General features: G+C 34.4%; 1 long non-coding RNA gene across 1 annotated transcript; it reads right to left on the bottom strand.

Annotated features, from left to right (window-relative positions):
• Positions 1-4,361: 4,361 nt before the first annotated feature.
• On the bottom strand, positions 4,362-8,263 carry LOC128558570 (uncharacterized). The gene is made up of 4 exons (XR_008371724.1): positions 8,172-8,263; positions 7,291-7,448; positions 5,472-5,536; positions 4,362-4,496 (listed from the first exon to the last, which is right to left on the bottom strand). It is a non-coding gene; the product is annotated as an uncharacterized LOC128558570 (long non-coding RNA).
• Positions 8,264-18,472: the final 10,209 nt, after the last annotated feature.

Raw genomic sequence — 18,472 nt, 5'->3', positions numbered from 1 at the left:
ACACATATTGAATATTGTAACAAATAACGTACTTTTTCGTCTCCATTAAAATCTAAAATCAATTTGAGATAGATGCAACTTAAAAGCAAGACTAAGAGAGAACAAAACAAGAACAGAAATATGGGGATAGGAGCTCATTGGTTGGTCTTCATGACATTTTCAACAGTAGATTGTTTTAAAGCTTATACATCCTATTAATATGGTAGCAAAAATATGTCTTGTACATATAATTCGTCTTCTTTAAAGACATCCAATGGCCATCCTTCACTAAAGTATTTTACATATAGATATTTACTTCAAATGTAAAAATATTCTCATCAAATATATCTAACTACACTAAATACAGGAATTTGCAAGATAGTTACCAACGTCCCCCGCCTAGGGACATTTTTCACAAGACATATTGCATGCCAATACAACATATTCTAAGTAACAGGTCAATAGGGAGAGCGTCGGTCTAAGGATCACGAGGTCGTGAGTTCGATTCTCGGGCGGGGCGTATGTTCTTGCGTGACGATTTAATAAAGAACATTGTGTCTGAAATCATTCGTCCTCCACCTCTGATTCATGTGGGAAAGTTGGCAGTTACTTGCAGAGAACAGGTTTGTACTGGTATAGAATCCAGGAACACTGGTTATGTTAATTGCCCGCCGTTACATGACTGAGATACTGTTGAAAAACGGCGTTAAACCCAAAACAAAAACAAAAAAACTAAGTAGCTGGGCAACATACTAACAATGTACGTAAGTCATAACTATAGGCCTATATCATATAACTCATGAAGAAATTATGAAGTTTGATAAAATCTGGAAATCTATATTTGGTGAATGCTTTCAAATGCTAATATCTGTATTTTAAAGAATTAATTGTATTTTATTTTTGAATTGGTGAGGACAAATAGATAAAACTACAGCTGTCACAGAAGTGACGAATCATACCCGCACATTACGGCTTTATCACAGTTGTAAGCCAATACAGAAGTCAAACCTCAAACTCGGTAGGAGTCATTTGCTGGTCATCATCTAATCCTCTTTGTACATTTTCGTGATCCTAGGCCAAACCGTTCTCAAGATATCGTCCGGACACGGTATAACTATTATGGGACACTGTGACCTTGAACTTGGACTTACTGACCTCAAAATCAATAATTGTTATTTGCTAGTCATGAACAACATTCCTATCAACTTTCATAATCCTAGGTGTAAGCACTCTCAAGTGACCATCCGGAAATGGTTTAAATGTTCGGGGGTCACTGTAACCTTGACCTTTGACCTACTGATCTCAAATTCATCTTCTGGTTATTACCAACCTTGCCATCAAATTAAGTGATCCTAGACCCATGTGTTCTTAAGTTATCATCCGGAAACTATTTAAATGTTCCGCGTCAATGTGTCATTGACCTTTGACCTACTAACAAAATGGTCGAACTTGACCTGTGTTTTATGATGTTACATCTATGTACCAAAATTTATTATCCTAGTCCTGAGCATTCTCATATTATCATTGAATTAAATTGAATTTTTCTTTACGTCCTGTAAATATCTGGGTTGAAGGTCATTTAACAGCAGATTAAAATTCCACAGGGTTTCGTAGGAATATTTTCTTAAGGAATGTGCAAATGCTCAGTATAATCCGTTGCAAGACTCTTGTGGAAATAGCTTACGTCACAAACCTGAATCCCCTCGGTAGTGTAACTGCGGCAGAGTTCGACTACAAACCACCTGATACAGTCAACACGTCCCCTAGTCAACTCGTCTCCCAGTCAACAACTTTCCCCTAATTTGGTCATTTGGTATCCCTTTACGATTTCTAATTGGTCATTTCAACCCCACTTTTCGGCCCCCACCCCCCTCCTTTTTAGTCTTATTATTTGTCAAAGTTTCCTAGATTCTTATGAATGTTATTATGATGTAAAATATGTTGATCTTGATATTTGAGCTAGTGGTCTGGGTCTTTCACATGACACGTCGTCTTCTTATGCGGAAAATTTGAGCCAAGTAATTTCAATGTCCCTTCATGAAAAGCAGAGCTATGGACCGGACGTGAAACAGACACTGTTAACCTTTGACATTTAAGTGTGACATTGATCTTGGAGCTAGGAGTCTCGGTCTTGCGCATGATACTTCTTTCATTATGAGGAAGATGTAGGCCAAGTTATTACAAAATCTTTCCATTGATGGGAGAGTTATGGACTGGACACGATGTGTGACGGGCGGAAGGAAGGACGGACGGGCGGATGAACGGAAGGACTGATAAACTGACAGCTTTTTTCTAGACCCCGTTTTATCTTCGAAAAGGTTGGCGGGGGCAATAATTGGTTATGCAGAGCTACATTCATAATTAAATGGCATGCAGTTGTCACAAACTGACATACTGGCCTCAATGTATCTGTAGTTTAAATGCAGGTATTGCATTATCTTTTTGTAAATTTTTGAGTTATTGAGGTAAATGTCAGATTTTACGCATAAAATACCTCTCATGTTTTTCTGTATTTAACAACTTAAATTTCCATGTAAATTTTATTTCATTCGGTTCAGTAATAAGGAAGTTGATATTTTCAGTAATTTGTGTTTTTAGCCCCCAAACCACTATAACGGGACTTAAATTATCAAATACATACCCGCGCAAAAGTAGTCGAATTTCATGGTTATGTCGTGATTCCCGTGTAAATCGAAATAGTCGAATTTCACCGTGAGTCCCGTGAAATCCAATATTTGGCGGGACATAACCCTACAAATAGACTGGACTAGATATCTTTGGTGCACACCATTTTTAACAGTTAGACGAAATTATGTCACTTTGATTTTTCTTGGTAGAAATTTTGCTCGATCGAGGTAAGAAATTTATTTGTTAGATTTTTGTATAATTCTTGAATTATGATTTTTATTTAGTAAATTTTTGTTCATTCTACAGAATTTTGTAAACGTTTACTTTTCGGCAAGATATAAGCTAGTTTCGGTATGTCAGGTTAATTTATTAAATTTTTCTGACTTTTGTAATTTATTTCGAAAAAGGAATCTAAAATGTTTCGTTTGTATAAGCTGTAAGATTTATATTTGAGATTATGTAATATACATGTAGTAATTAGAAAATTATCTTTGTCATAAATGGTATATGTCAATTTTTTCGTTGTAAATTATGGAACGCCGGTACTGCATTGCATTGTAATGTATAAATGTATAGATGTATGTTGGCAAGTATAGTACCGTGTATTTAATATGTAATTGTAATTTGAAATTATTGTGTGCCAGTCTATAGCATATCTATACAAAGTCCGTTTTGTTGTATGGTAGTTGACATAACATTCATACCAGCTATTGTATAACGTTTAATTTGCATTGCATTGTGTTAATTTGTGGTTGTAAATAATAGCTGCAGTTTATCATTTCCTTATCTATAATTTTTCATCATATTTTTTTCATATCTTTTCCATACTTTAACTTTAGACTTGTTGTCACATTGCAGGAAAATCAGCCTACTAGATAGTGATATACAGTTACTGCATATAGCTCTCTCAACATGAACTCGGTGGGCAGCAATCTTCCTTGTAAATGCTACATCACCTGGAGACAATTGTCCTGAGCCAGGAGCAAATGGTGGAATGTGAAGTTTAAGTCCAAGTTTTTCAATTTCATCTTTTATTACAAAACCCTTATCCACCATGACACCGTCTCCTCGTTTAAGTCGACCGCTATCAAGCAGCTGTTGAAACATTTCCAAAAGTCCACTTGCTGATGTGATCTCTTTATCAGATATAGATCCTGAAAACAGCATAGAAATAAATGTAAAAGACCCTCTTGGGTCTACACCAACAAGACCTTTCAGTGTTGTTGAGGACTTATAATCGGAGTAACATTGACTCTGTGTTCTTAATGCTGATGGCCGTTGGAGTTTGATTTCTGTGCCGTCCAGTATTATCATGGTATCCGGGAATTCTTCTCTGAATTTTTTTGGCATCTTTTCCTGAATAATTTCTCTACCTGGCCACAGCGGTACTGACCCAAAGCGATAGAACATGTAGTTTATCCATTCTCTGAAAAGAGCTCCGGCATCTTGCGAGGAAATGCCAAATAAATGTCCCAAATGCTTAAACTGCAGGTTAAGTCTTAGTTTGATCATTGTAAGCAGAAACTGGTCCTGGAGTTTCATGTTCTTCACGCTTGATATAGTTCTAGAGAACTGAATAGGAATTGCACATTTGTTCGGTATAAGAAAGTTGAAAATGCACATGAACCGCAAATAAACAAATCCAGTATAGTATTTGAAATTGTCCCTTATTGGACTGTCTCTTACAGTTTCTACAGTGAAAACAGCACCTTTTTTAAGTGTTACACTAGTATTTGATGGTTGAGCATTTTTCTTCAATGTGCTATTTTCTCTTCTAAGCTCTTCATTATGTAGAATCTGTTGTGATGACTGTTATCTTGCAATGTCAAGCTGTCTTTGGAGGGTCTGGTTATCAGCAGCTAAAGCCAGCATGTCTAGTGGTGATACTTCTGAAAACACAGATAAACAAATATATATACTTAATTATCTGCTTGCAGTTTGATCAATATTATATATCTAAATATAAGAGATTAAAGTTCTTACAGTGAGGCACCTTTTCCTGTTGTACGGCTCATACATAAATTTACAAGATACACATACTCTAAAAAAAATTTAATTGCAGTTACAACTGATCCAACCAATGGAAGGACCGGCGGCAAACACAGTGCCCTGTGGAAATCTGCAGTTCCCCTTTACGCCAACATTAACAAACATTGATATCACTAATGATTACCGTGAACAATTCAAATGTGTTTCTATAACAAAAGACGAAACAATTGCAATGGAGATAAATACAAGAGAGCAGTCTGAAAGTGAAAGCTGGTTTTCAGAAAGAAAAAAGAGAATAACTGCTTCAAACTTTGGAAGACTAATGCTGAGAAAGTCAGCCGTCACAAAGACATTAATTGACAGTATTCAAAATCCCAAGAAATTTACGTCAGCATCTACCAGCTATGGTTCGGCAAACGAAAGAGTTGCCAAGAAGTTATACCAAAAACAAACAAAAAATCACGTGCATGAGTGCGGATTTATTGTGAATCCAAACTTTCCACGTGTTGGAGCAACACCGGACGGTAAAATATGTGACAATGGTACATCGGGTATTTTGGAAGTGAAATGTCCATTTTCCATTAGAGACAGTAAAATTCTGGACATTGTTAATTCTGAAGTGCCACGTCCAGATTTCTTTTTAGAATACAATGGAGGTAATATAAATATTAAAAAAAACCCATGCATATTGGTTTCAAGTTCAAGGGCAGTTGCTTGTGACAGGAGCAAAATTTTGTGACTTTGTCACTTATACACGCCAGGACTTGCACATATTACGGGTTTATCCTGATCAGCCAACTATGGAAAACATTTTTTCTAAGATGTGCCATCTTTTTACTAAATTCATGTGTTGAATAGAATGATCGCATACATACCTTTCTGAATGGTTCCAGTTTGCGTTTCAGTTGACTGACCCCTGTAGACATTTTCATCAGTGATGCTAGAAAAAAGTAACAATTTTGATGAGTGATATGTGTATGTTATATATTTCAATGTGTATTATTCTTCAGTATTGTATTACAGAAAATAATTATAAATATACTACTGTTGGCAGATCAAATTGCCCCTTCAACGTTTTTCAAATCGATAGAGTTGCATGTTTACGTCACAAAAACTGTGAAGCTGAAGCTATTTTTGGAATACTCCTGACAGGTTAACCCCGCCTCATCCACAATAAATTATTCATTCACCTTCTCGTGAAACCTTTTTCTTTATCTTGACGTCACACAAAGCGCGCGCTCTGACTCTATCTTTAAAGTATCGCCGTACTTGCATACATTGTAAAGTGCAATATGGTGATAATTATTGAATATGTTTTAAAAGTAGAATAGAATATTTCATCTACGTTCAAATGAAAACAGCGTTTTTTGTTTGTTATGACAATTATTATCGACGAAATGTCCAACCACGCAAGGTACACAAGGTTTTATAGAAAGGTATCATTGAACCTTCAAGCTACGTAACACTTGTAGATCTAATTGTCATATCCATAAAAACTGATTTATTTGATATTCAAACTTTTGCAGCCTTCCGTAGCTTAACTATCACAAATCTCACTCCATTACGCCTATAGATCTAGTTTATTATACTTTCGATATTTAGTTTGTTTTATATTTGTGACAGTCACTCTAAACGGACCAAAATAATTTAGGATAAATAATAGTACACCGTCATTTCAAGTTAGGTTGCATATTATGTGTACATTAATCGTGTGTGTTAAGGGGAATTATGATAACTTTTACATAAATTAATGAGGAATTGAATCCCCCTTTTGATTAGTCTAAATAATGAGACCTCGGGAAGACCGATTTTACATTTTGATATTTTACGTTGTCTACGTAAAGGGGATATCGATGAGTCAAAAAATAAACGATATTAAACTATTGAGTACAATTATTTGGACTTCCTTTTGATACATGTAAGTTTTATTTGAATTTATCTCATATTCGCAACAAAATCAGCATTTAAAGCCAAATCTAGCGATGACAATTTCTTTCGAGTGGAGAAAACTACTCGTAACTGTTTCCTAGGATCGCGTCAAATTAGTTAGACTAAGACTCACATATTTCGTAAGAAATTGCCGACTTTCTTCAACAAAAGAGGCATGGTCGGTTCCGGGATTCGAACTTATGCCCTTCAATCAATGATGAGCCAGTCAGGCACGTTTTATAATTATAGTGAAAACTTAATACGAGATGCATTATTTAAAAGAAAATTCTGCAGCAAAAGGTACTGAAATTTAGGCAGAAAAAGGCCTGTAATGTAAAAGAGGTTGTCCTGTTTTCACATCCACGCTACCTAAATGTAGTGTGCATTGTGGCAAGACTCATTTAAATTCTAAATGAAGATTAGATCTGATACATCTGTTACAATCCGGTTAAACACGCGTTCCAACAGTATTTATGAGTATTTAAATCATCATTTCTCGGTGATACAGCCGATGTAAACATGTTCATTCAATATTTTTACTCGGTATCGGAAAGGCGGAGTTACCTGTATAGACGAGATCTAAAAATAGCTTCAGCATCGCTGCTTTTGTGACGTAAAGGTACAAGTCTGTCGATTTAAGAAAAGACGAAAGGGCAGTTTGATCTGCAAACAGTAGTATAGATTACAATAAATCTTGAAATGAAACTTATCTTTATAATGTATAATAAATAGCTTGTATAGTCATTAATTTTTTTTACTGTTTACCTGTTGTTAATTTCTGAAAGCACATTTCTCCGCTTTCTTGGTGGCTCTGAATCAGGCCGTCTCTTTGGCGGAGGTCTGATAGGTGTTAATTTACTTCCGACTGATAAAGCAGGTACTGGATCTGGATGTTTGTCAGTAGGTTTACCCTCGAGAAAATGCTGAAAGTTGAGAAAGAAAATTCATTATGTCTATGTGGCTATGTAGACATCAATAACAGTAATTACACTCTGATCTTTAGTTGATAATGTAACAAAATCTCGGCGATATGACAGGAGTGTGTAAATACAGTGAAATAAACCGGTTAACAAAATATGTAATTTATTTAACTAATATAATGACTCCTTATTATACAGCTGATTAAAGAGCCGCAACCTTAGACTTTCATGTTCACGTACGACATGTATATATAGAGCCGACACAAAAAAAAGTCTAAATAGCCGAAACTGGTTTCCTAGACATTTGGTGCTGGTAACTAGCCACTGCCTTTCATCTACATACATAACATCATGAATAAAAAGGAAATCTTACAGCTTTAATGTCATACATATCTTGATGGAAGATTTCTGTTAATGAAAACCAGAAAATTTCCTAAAGAACTTAGCTTATGTGTTCAGCCCTATTTGTATACATTGTCAGCATACCAGGATTTAAAACCAAAAAGACACATTTACATACTAAAGGCATACAGTAGAACATTTTCACAGGCATGTGTAACGGTACATTTTGTTTTTCATTCTTGAAATTCAAAGTTGAATAGAAATTGAAATTCAAAGTTGAATAGAAATGTTTCATATTTTGTTTTCTGACTGTCTGATAACCTGTCGCGTGATTCAAACTGGAAAGGAATGACAACTGTACACTTACAGAAAATACGGACCTACCTAATGCATTTCCTTATTTAAAGTAGAGGTAGAATTCGGATACAACTAATTCGTACAAAGATTGATCAGGGTCATAAAATTGTCCATGTTTACATGCTACCAAATACGGTAATGTTTACACCAGCACGTGGTTGGGGGTATCTGTGATCGGCCAAATCGTGGAGAAATGCGACCTTGTCACATGTTTCTAATTTTAAACGAAGCTTCTACTGACGTAGAATAAATGAATTTAAAACGCTATACAATACCTTGGTACAAATATAAGCGTTATAATTGCCGTCAATTTTCTGTAGGTTCAGTTGCTCGTGGGGTCGACCGCAGGCCTTGATCCATCTTTTACATTTATCGAGCTGTCTTTTCGACTTAGGAAACGGTAAAAACTCAATGCCACCATTCAGTCTTTCTGGATAACTACTGTCTGAATTACAGGTACCCCACTGGCACCATTTCACCATATTTGTTTCGTTGAAATAGTTTTAAAAGTCGAAATGAAATACCATGTACAATCTACTTCGATACAAGAGTTTGTCTAAGGAAAATGGCGTCGGTTTTCAGTAACCGAAGCGTTCCGAGTGATTGATCAGATATCGATCTCTGATTGGATTATCGATTGGTTTGATTGACAGCTGGCCAAAGTAGACCAAACTAGAATTCTAGTTTGGCTAGACTGATTTCGGATCTGCCTGGGCCAAATTAGAATTATCTTATAAACATTTTTGCTGCATTACACATTTGCCCAGTTTTTGAGGAAGCACTGAAAACATGAAAATAAACTGTTATTAGTGGTTAATGTAATTTTAAGTCATAAATCTGCTTATACACTGTATGTGTTCTATCAGTGTTTCATTTTGTAAGGTATTTGGGAAATGACTGAAAATGTGAAAATAAATGATTTATGTACTATCAAAAGTCAACCATTTAATAATTGTTTTATTATGCAGGGTATTTGAAAAGCACGGAAATTGTGAAAATACAGGATAGATTATTGAGAGAACTTAATGTAGTTGTTTATGTGTTATTAAATGTCATATATTTGCTTATCTGTATATATTGCTGAAGTGAAAGTTTGGTTAAGGGTTCGATGGATATTTGATGTCTTGAAACATCATCAAATCATAGAAAGAAAACGTTGTATGACACGAAAATTAAACAGCTGATAAAATAGGATTATTATTCTAAAAACCGATTGTCAATTCATTGAGAAATGCTTGAATTTCCGAAAAGGGTCCAAGTAAAGGGGCCGCACTTCTGGACAGTGCAGCGCCTTTAAAATCTCACCATTGCCTAAGAAATGTTGCGCATTTTTGTTTTTGAAGAATTTGCAGCACTGTACGAGTGCTGAAATTTCGAATGACTAGGTTAAACATCGTTTTCAGGAAATTTGAAAATTGTTTATTTTCATTTCTCTACAAATGGAATTGTTTTTCAACGGGGAACAACTTTTTGAAAATAAATAGGCGACAGGAACACAACGGGAAAACATGTATTGAATAACTAGAATGTCGGTAAAGACGTTGTTCATTTGCAAAACATTGTAAGACCTTATTTTTACGGTTTATAAATCTCTTTTCTCTGATTAATCATTTCCGTTTTACGAAAGTGATTATGCACATTTGCTTACAATAGTTGTTTCCCTTTGATTTAATTGCAAATGGCAGTCTGTCAAAAATGTGTATATTGGACAAATAGAAAAAAAATATAAATCAATCACAATCACAATCTTACATATTTTTTTAATATTAGGACTCGTTGTTCTTTTTTTCCGTAATATGCAATATGTCAAAGTTTGTCATTTTACAAACTTTGAACATATAACGGCTTTCATGAAACAGACATGATTATCCCATAAAAAGATATCATAAACCATAAATCGAACGTCTTACAATTGTCTTTAAATAGACAACATTTTTATGCCCCCGAAGGGAAGCATATAAGTTTTCAACTGTCCGTCCGTTAGTTCGTTCGTTCGTTCGTCACAACGTTAACTTTTTGCAGGAAGGCACTTTACTCGCGAACCATTGCACCCAGGACCTTCAAACTTCACATGCTGATAGTACTTATTGAGTACACGATCCCTATTGACTTTGGGGTCACCAGGTCAAAGGTCAAAGCCACCAGGTCAAAGGTCAAGGCGCTACGGGGGCATTTTTCACCATTAGTGACAGCTTTTTTTACTTATAAACTCAGTCCAATACATGTTTAAACGCATTGTAGCATACTGCTCCAAACATCAAATATTCACAAGAAGTTATTCCCCTTTAAAATAGAGTTCCATTTGTTAAGAAATAAAAACATTCAATTTTCAAAATTCCTAGAAAAGATGATCAATCTTATTATTCGAAATTTCAGTACTCGTACATTGAACATTGCAAATGCATCAAAACGAAAATGTTCAACATTTCTTTGAAAATGATTAGATTTTAAAGGCTCTGGATTGTCCAGAAGTGAGACCCCTTATTGTGGTTCCTTTTCGGGAATTCAAGCATTTATCATTAAATTGACACTGGAATTTTAGAATAATGTACTTAATTGATAAGCTGTGCAATTTTCATGTAAAACAACTATTTCTTTCTATGATTTTTTAATGTTCTAATTTCAAGACGTCAACTATTCATCAAATCCTTAAAAGTATTTTATCAATAAAATATCATAATCATATTTTTTTTCTGAACAATATGGTCTGTTTACCATCCATTAGGAAAGACAAAAATTATTTAAATTGCCCAAAAGAAACAAAAAGTACAAACTATACAGCACCACCAAAATCCATTGTTACACTGATGCCCCTGTGGGGTGAAAACTAGCGTCTATTAATATGTTAATTCTTAAACAAGAAGATTCTAGTTTGGCCTAGGCAGATCCGGAATCAGTCTATCCAAACTAGAATTCTAGTTTGGTCTGGACCGAATCAAGATCTGCCTAGATTCCAGTTTGGCCTACATATACAGATTTACAAAGAAAATGCCGTAATAAATAATCGCTAACTGTTAAATTAAAATGTATATCATGTATATTTATAACAGTATTATCATTAGTTTAGTTAATTGTGTGACGAGCAAAGTAATAGTAATATTCAACGCAAGCTCACTAACTTATTTTCTGGTACATAACGATATCTACTGTAGCCTTTCATTTAGTGTTGTTTAGATTCTCGAGAAACTTCTTTGAAGGTCATGTAGAACCTGAAACTTCGGAATTACACATCAGTATCGACAAAGCCCATCTTCTCCATCTTATACACTGACGCAATGATGAGCAGACAATCCGTATACAAGTCATATAACTGCAATCAAAATGAAAAGCGTTGTGTCCAATGTTATGGATTACCGCTAGGTAACACTTTAACTTTTCCGTAATTCGGGTTGTCCCTCGGTATTTTAAGAATATGACATGCACAGTTATAATTTCGTTATCTTTATAATTTCAAAGTTTAAAAAATCTTTATTTTTGAATTTATATGCAAAATGATATTAATGGTGTACTTTCCATTGTGAAATGTTTTTACTGGCTAGAGTTTGAACTCAGGAAAATTACATTTTTGATCACAATATTGACCTATTAAAGATGTCTTTAACATTACAACTATCCTTCTACCGTCTTTGACGTCCTTTAAAATGGTGTTTAATTTGTATCTTGGATACCACTTAAAGAGGAAATCTACGTAAAGTCCAAATTAAGGGTTTGTTAGATCAAACAACATTTAACCAATATTACAAAACTGCTCAGAATTTAAAATAAGTTGGAAAAGATTCAATAATTATTCCATGAATGTGATTTCAAATTTAATTGTAAACAAAAACAAAACATTGTACTGAATACCTCATTTCCATCCAAAGATGTTCAGAGTATACATGTGTATCCGCTGCTTGTCATCGCGTGTGACTTATATATCTAATTCATGTTGCATCTTTTCTATAATGAAGTGTCCGTATATTTCTTTCTAGACATCTCAACATTACAAATATACATACAGTTTGTTTGGAGTTCATATTTGTAAACGTTATTCAAACTTCGTTTCCCAACAGCATCTTTCTCTAGCTAACATTTTAAACATGAAAGTCATGTTCATTTGAAAAGCATTTCTTAAAAATAAAGCCCGCGATACGCTCTTTTAGAAGAACATGACGCAATGAAAAAAAAATAGATTCGGTTTGATCCGCCAAATGATTGTTTCTTTTTGTCAATTCAAGTAATTTTGTTAGCAAAATAATATGTGTATACACTAAGAGAACATAAGATACTAGTCATGATTTCTTGGTTCGAATTCAATTACTTGAGAAAGACCTGTATTTCTTATGTAAATAAAGTCATTTAAATTAAAACGAATCACTTTTACCTAGAAGATTACAGGAAAGGTACTGAAGAAAATAGTTGAACCATATTTCTCTCCCACAGCAATTTCCACACGAGTACCATTTCAAAAAACAAATCAAGATTAATAAACCGAAGCACTAGTATTTTCAAGTTCACTTTAATTTTAAATCAAAATTCCTGTTAAAATATGTGGGGTTGTTACCAATACAAGCTGAAACAATTGTATTACGAAGAATTATTGTGGATTTAATTAGGGGTTATTTAAAACTGACACAATTTTAGGTCATGTGCCGACTTTCAAGCTTTCGATGGTTGCGCCTCCGGTGATTGTTTTAGGCATGACGGTTGGTAGATTACATGGCTTATTAACTTAAATATGGAATTTTCTACAAACAGAAGGGAAAGGAATTGTAACTTTGAAACATTAACTTAAGAGGCCCCAAAGAATCATTTAGTCATTACAAGTTACAGAAACAATTTAGCACATGTCAAAACTTTCAAGACGAAAGGTAGAAACATGTCGATGTGTAATGATCTATCTTTTATTGCTAATTGTATTAATACCTCTAAGTTTTATTTTCTTCGAAAGACAGAATGGTTCACGGCCTCACTGGAGATGCGTATTAATCAACAAATATATCATTTATGCCTGCCTGTTATTTTCATAAAAAGGTCCTCTGCCAACTGTACTAAGCCATTTTGGTGTAAATGTTAAAACTCCCTGTTTTCGTTTAGAAACGCCTTAATACATAGAACATTTTCACCATATGACTTTTCAAGTGCTACAAGAGTTGCCAAATGAGAGCTACTGTTGTGTTTTATAAACATTATCAGAACAGGTTTTGAGTGTTTGGTAGCATATATGATATTGTCAAACACTGGTCCCTTTTAACAAAGACAATACTTTCCTCCGGGATAGTAGGACACCACTCAGTCCAAATCTTTAGTACCTCATTTATTTTGCGAACCTTTGTCGCGTTCTCTAAACTATGTACGTAAACATCGTATTTGGTGAATTTGTGATATTTTCCGCCATGATATTTCAAATATAGGTGCTTTAAGATATTGTTGAATTCTTATTCTTTGCTTCGTCTTCTAATTAATATTGCCTCATGTAGATACTAAAAATACCATTTTGTTACTAACACCAAAAAGCATGTTAATTTCATCAAATAAAAAATGATAACTACAAAAACTAACTAACAGATAAGTGAATTAAAAAAAACTTCAATTTATACTATTCTTGAAATTTCGGGAAATTATTCCTACGCCTTTTTGGATATCGTTTATATTCGTTCATTTTATTTTCTCAGAGTGATCTTGGTACATTGAACAAACGCATACGTTACTTTGCTTTTATTCATTTACTGATTTGTTTTATTTATTTATTCTGTTTTACATACATTCACGTGGAGTCCAATTTTAATTTAATACTCGAAATTTTACTTGATACTGCATTGCATTAGGAAAACGATTTATATGTACATTCAATTTACTCGACGTGTAGTCCAATATTTAGTAATAGTTGGATTTCATACAGTCAAATACTACTGTAACCCATAGAAAGCAGTACAATATTATAACACCATACTGAAAGTAGAAAAAAAAATCAATATCAAAACAAAGTTTTATGAATACTGACACCAAAATGAATCTGTGCACTTGTTTAAGAAATAAAAGGTCTTTCCTTCGTGAAAGAAATATGGGCAAATTAGGTATCAAAATGTTTGAAAATCTTTTCTTCACATCAAAATACATCAAATAAGGAAGATTGTTAGTGCATTGTTTGACGCTTGTATGAAGAAGTAGCAAAAGTAAAATTTGCATATCTGTATTGTTTTCTAAATGCTTACTTTCCTTCAGGTTTTTGTCAAGAAATATTGAAATTAATTAGTATCTGTTCTGTCCTACTTTTCTACGGATCAAGGCAAGTATTCTCGAATGCATTGACCTGACGATATGTCTTATAACGTTGTCGGGCATGGCATTCAATTCATAAATGAAGGCGGCGGTCAATTATTGATATTGTTGATTACATAGGTTTTCCTTGCACTCCGAACCAGCAAGTCCCGCAAGTGTTCAACGGGGATCCCGTCCGGAGAGCAAGCCAGCCATGGCAAGACGGTAACGTAAGTCAAGCGAGATAATTTCTGGTATGTATAGTAGTGTGTGGCCTTCAGTTGTCATGCATTAAACAAAGAGGGTTTTGTTGTAGGATGGAAACAACTACTGGGCGAAAAACATTGTTAACATAACCTTGTGAATTTAAATTTCCATGAATAACATGGGCATCTAAATGTCCATGAATAACCACAAGGTCTGTTTCCTACCGCCCATGATACATTCCCAGACCATAACATTTCTCCCTCCGATCTCGCTCTAACAAACAATTCTGGGCAGAACGTTCCCCTTCGCCTAAATACCGTCAGCAGTGCTTAGATTTAAACGTGACTCATCACTAAAGAGTACCCTAAATCACATGGCATGGTTCCAGCGTAAATTACGGCGTGCCCAGACAAGACGAATATACGATGTCGATTATAAAGGACCTGACCTTCTAGCCCTTAACAGATTTGCATTGACCCGAGGCCGGTTTAAAACTGTTTGCCTACTTATTCCCTGCTCTACTGTAGTGCTTGTTGTGCGTCAACGTCATGTATCTATCCTGATGTGGCGTTGTCACCTTCGGCCGGCCGGATCATGGAAGATTTCTAACGCTTCCATTTTGACGGTAGCATTGTCGAAGGTTCATGATGAAATTTCTGTGGCTGTTAAACTACCTAGCGATATCTCAGACGCTGACGCCGGATGCAAGTTACAGAAGAGCCTGAATTCGTTCATTTTCTTGAAGCCGTGGCATCTTGTTAACGAGTGAAATTCTTATTTACTGTTATTTTATTATTGTATAATCTATAATGATATCGGTCAGTGACAATCTGTACTTGTTAACATGTAGCACGGGTAGCACGTGCAAAAAGTTTCATTGTAGCTTTCGGTCAGTTTGAAGGACATCCATGCGCTTAAATATTGAGTAAATTAGTTCAATGTATGGAAGATTATTTTTTACTCATGATAATAAAATCATTCTTTTTAAACTTAGTAACGAAAAAGTTATGCTCAATATAAAAGTGCACAGTTTCTTTTTGTGTCAGTATATATTAAATATGGGATTAATCGCAAAATGACTTAAATAACAATGTACAAGTTTTAGCCTTAATCTCTAAACAACACCTTCCTAGAGCAACAACTTCCCTTGAAAGATATCATTAAGTTTTCCAGTTTTACATATTGTGTAAGAATCCCTCTCTGCATAAAAACACTGCATAAAACAGTTTTATTAGACAAGTGATGATAGTTCTGTACTGTAGTACGATCCTGGATTTAGCGACGGGACGGGCCTACTGGTCATACAGTCTCAAGTCCATTGTATTAAACAAAGCTATTATCTATTAATTGCATTAACATTGGAAATAAAAGATCAACTACGGTACTACCGTCATAATTGAAAACAAATCGAACATGAGATTTTTTAGTGTTTGTTTTACGTTTAACAACCTTTTTATCAGTATTCAGTCACAAAAATAACAATTTTAATCTACGAAAGTTGAATGGATAATTGCATCCTCGTATATAGTCTAGTCCATTTTTATGTCAAAGTCAACATTTCCAAATATATCTGTATATGGTAGAAAAACTAAGCTAATGCTTTCGTGGCATTCATACACGTTTCTGAATGTTCGTGTTAACGCCTTCAAATTGTATTTTCGTTTTGAGTATTGAGAGGACTTTTTAGCATTAACTTAAACAAATGTACACCTTTATGTCAAAATTACATGTCTATTTGAGTATAACATTCAACGTACCTTCCAACAAAATACTGTTAAAAGGGTGAAACACATAGGTTGGTTTTCTATGGAATGTCAATGAAATTTCTAACTGCACAATTTAAAACGATAAATGTTAAATAATTCAAATGACAATTCTAGTTTATCCTATCTCATTTTATTCACACAAGTTGAAAACTTTGACAATTTCCGTATTAAAAAAGGAACACACTTTTCTTTTTTTCTTTTTGCAAACGCATTTTAATTGATATTTGACCTTTATGCCCTAGCCAAAATATATTTAAATTTTAATGCCTGTCCATTGTTTTGGAATTTTGTATGCGTATATTCTATTTTATGGTTTCCGAAGAAATACGGAGATATAACTGCTGTGTAAGTGAAGAAATATATTGAATAACTTCAAGGTGGAAAATATCAAATATATTTTACAGTACTTCGGTTGGGACTACTTTGAATATATTTCCCCTTAAGGTGCCTCAAACACTGTCACTAATTGCGATGATAAATAAGAATAGTTTTGGGTGTACAAATCACATTCGTATTGAATAGTGGAGCAGCTAAGTGAGAAAATCTAAGGAAATACTTTACTTGATGATACGAGCATGAAATTTACACTAAATGTTCATCACATGGCCCAGATTCAAAAATGATGGAGGGCCACCTAAAAATCATCCATTTTCAAGATGGCCGCCAAATTTCAAAATGGCTACCAGAATTGAGGCATTTTTGGCACTTTTTCATATAATCAGGATCTTTAAGTTTCTAAAGTGTCATACTTGTTTGGATATAACGTGTTTTTCCTATAAATGTGTCCCCATATGCTGTTAGTTTTATTTTTAATCCTCCTTTTTTCCAAATATCTACCCATTTAAGATGGTCGCCATCTTTAAAATGGCCTCCAGACTTTTAAATAGCGTTCTTATCACGACCAAGTTTGAGTTTTCCACTTCAAATGCTATCACCATCGACGGTTGAATGGATCCTGGTGCCAGATATACCTGATAGCTTATAATATTATAATTATGATTTTGGCCTGAATAACACTCGTATGGTTTATATGGACTTCTCTTTTTTTCAATCTCTTCTTTGTTCTTTTTTTCATTTCTTGCTTTGTTTCACTGAGAAACCGTCTCAAAATCATAGCAATACTGAACCATTGGTAATCCGCTGAAACAAAATATTTTAATCCTTTATAATTAAATGATATGTGTAATGATTCTATAGAACGTACCACAATCACTACCAGGACACAATGGGGTAGTTCACTGTCGTGCAACTCAGCATAGGGTTCAGTGATAACTTCAACACTTGTATGAAGCTTTGCTCCCCCTTTTAATGGTTAAAGTGTCGAACCAGAATAGACGGAATGTGCCATCTCGGGAAAGCCGAGCCAAGAGGAACAATGCTTTAATGCTCCGGATGGTGTACAGATCGTACGGGAGTTACATGTAACTGGATGAAACCAAGTCGTATCCCATACAGCAAAATGTTAAAATATATATTATATTGAAAATGGTAAAATGATAGTCCCTCGGCCTTCAAATTATAATAGTACATACCTTTTATTAAAATACCAAATTTGTATCTATCATTATAAGTTTGAGTATTTGTGTTTTTGTTTGTGTTCTATTTCAAACATTTATAATGTCAAAAAGAGTTTAATAGTAGACCTCCTAAATCATGGAATAGCTTTCTTAGATGGGATGAAAATAAAACTGAACTATTTAGTTTTCTTGCGGAAATTACAAGACCTATCACTAATGGCAAAGAATACCCCCAGGCAGCAGCGTATTGTCAGAAGAACAGGGGTATTGAAAATATGATATATTTGTATATTGTAAAGGGAGAAAATGTACAAAGATGCACAAAAAATGTTGTGCAAAACTGTATAAGATCTTAAAATTTTATTGCTGTACCTAACAACGAAGAAGGTCAAAATCAAGGTCACTTTAAGTCAGTTTTGAGATGTGTGTTCAAAACTGCACACTTTAAGGCAATATCTTAAGAAAGAAGAAAGTAGTCAGTAGGTCAAGGTCATGGTCAGAGGACCATGTAATCTTCTGTTTATTTATTTGGCAGTTTCTGTGACATGCAGGCTACATAACCACAGACCCCCTCTCTAAATTCTAGATTGTTTAGTTC

The sequence above is a fragment of the Mercenaria mercenaria genome, chromosome 7 (assembly GCF_021730395.1).
Source record: "Mercenaria mercenaria strain notata chromosome 7, MADL_Memer_1, whole genome shotgun sequence".
Classification (NCBI taxonomy): domain Eukaryota; kingdom Metazoa; phylum Mollusca; class Bivalvia; order Venerida; family Veneridae; genus Mercenaria; species Mercenaria mercenaria.
This window is presented reverse-complemented; position numbering and strand designations above follow the sequence as displayed.